The following is a 2,417-nucleotide window of genomic DNA, read 5'->3' as shown; positions in this document are numbered from 1 at the left end:
AGGCCAAATGCAGAACCCTTCTTTCTGAACGCACAAGTGAAACTCTATTACAACGGTGCACCTGTATCATTTCAACATGGCAAAAACAGTTCAATTCATGCATAACATAGCAAATCTGATCAATAACCAAATGCATTTTAACCTTCACATCCCACTTATATTCATTTCACCAAGCATTAACTCCATTCTTTATAACAGGGTCCATAAGCCAATTTTCTTTTAACTTTAACCTACAAAACCAATTATCAGAGCGGAGTTAACAAAACCTTCGAACTAATCATTAACTTCATATCAGGAAATTGCTAGCAGAGCATATGTTATCATACTGCATTAACAGTCCATAACAGAAAATAGTTCATTACCATTCATATCTAATATAACTAACTATAACCGAAATTCACATTTAAATGCTAACAGAAATCCAAACTAAACAGATTTTTCTACAATTTCATCTCTAACTAATTCCCAAACTTCCCAACACTAACGGAGTAACTAACATTTAACAAGATTGCTTTGATTGAATCTCACAGAGTTAACCTCTGTTAAAATTCCTATCTATAAATCCCTCACCATTACAATCTTCATTCATCGAACTTCCCCAGAATCACACATTCTCCGATTCATTCATTGGTCCAGAAACTCATTCATACGCACACTTCTCGATTCAATCTCCATTCAGCTCTATTTGAATCCCTCAACCTCTCAAAACCACTCTCATAGAACTCTCTCAATTCAATCATTCACCTTCTCTACACAACCCTCATAACTCACGTGTGCACGATAGAAGCAGAAGAAGGTTGAAGAAGAAGTAGAAGAAAAAGTGTTTGAACGGAACTTAGAGAAAGGAGAGCTTACTGGAAGTTCGTCGTCGTCTTCGTCTTCTCCATAGGTAAGTCGATTTCTTCCTTGTTTCACTTTGAATCGGATACAAGATGTAGCTCGAAGCTTGGGGAATCAAAACCCCAACCTATTGGGTTTTGATTCCATCGTTTTAGAGTTTAATTTTACCATTTGTATTTAGGGTTCATGTACAGCACCACTCCAGTTTGGATGTATAATCAGGAATTGTGAAATTTAATGGCAGATTTAGGTTAAGGTTGTGTAGACGAAGGATTTGGGGTGGAAATTTAGTAGTTTAGGTCTCCGCTGCCGCCGGTGGCGAATTCTGGCGCGACGGAGGAAGGTTCTCCAGTAAGGAGGGAAGCTGAAGCTTTAATTCTCCTCTCAAGGTGTTGTTTGCGTTTGGGCTTTGGGTCATCCGTTGATCCTATGGGATGGCGTTTTAATTTTTTTTTTAATTGAAAGACTTTAAACAGCGCTTTCTCAAAAGCGCTGACTAAGGTCTATATTTAAAAGAGCTTTTTAAAAGCGCTGTCTAAGACCCCCCCTTAGACAGCGCTTTCATTATTTTTTTAGAATATTTGCCGTGTTTTATTTTTATTTTAACCTTAGACAGCGCTTTCTTTTAAAAGCGCTGTCTAAGATGCGCTGTTAAAAAACCTTTTTGGCGTAGTGAATTATAATTGAGAGAGAGTTTGCAATTTTTCAGTTCAAAAATTGCAGTTTGGAGGATTTGCAATTTTCTCCTTAAAAATTATAATTTAATGATAGAATTTATAATTTTATTTTCTAAAGATTTGAAGTTAAATAATGAGTTTGTGAGTTTTGTTTTTAATTTTTTTTACTATTTTTCTTTTAATGAGTATGCTTTTGCGAGCATAAAAATTTGTTATTTTTTTGTTCTTTTCTCAACAATTGGTATCAGAAGGAAGAGTAACAGTTGTTCTGATCAATGGAGGAAGAAGATAAAAAGATTCAAAAATAATAATTTTACAAATATGACTAATCATAATAATTATAATGATCGATTTGAAGATGAAGTTGAAGACAAAGTGAAGATATATGAGACTTTGGATAAATGGGGATTTGTTGGATTAAATAGTATATTCATCCAAATCTCACATCAGATAAAAATAGAATTTGAGTATTAATATAAATAATGATAGTTAGTTTTAATTTTCTACACAACAACAAAGAGATAATTAGTTTTAGTTTTCTGCACAACAACAAAATATAGTCTTTTGTGTGTATTGTGGATTTGGATACTGTGTTTAGAGATGATTTTCTATTTTTCTATCAAAATAATAATTTGTTAAGAGAGTTTACTATTTTTCCGTTCAAAAATACTTTGTTGAAAGGATTTTTTCAATTTTTGAGTTTTTTTAATTTTTCCGTCCAAATATTGTAGTTGAGAGAGAGTTTACAATTTTTCCGTCCAAAAATTGTAATTGAAAGAGGGTTTACAGTTTTTTCATTCTAAAATTATAATTGAAATAGGATTTGCAATTTTTCCGTTTAAAAAATTGTAGTTTGAAGTGTTTGCAGTTTTCTATTTAAAAATTGTAATTTAACGAGAG

This window comes from Lathyrus oleraceus, chromosome 5 (genome assembly GCF_024323335.1).
Source record: "Lathyrus oleraceus cultivar Zhongwan6 chromosome 5, CAAS_Psat_ZW6_1.0, whole genome shotgun sequence".
In the NCBI taxonomy this organism is placed as follows: domain Eukaryota; kingdom Viridiplantae; phylum Streptophyta; class Magnoliopsida; order Fabales; family Fabaceae; genus Lathyrus; species Lathyrus oleraceus.
The sequence above is the reverse complement of the archived record's forward strand: the minus strand, read 5'-3'. Positions refer to the sequence as shown.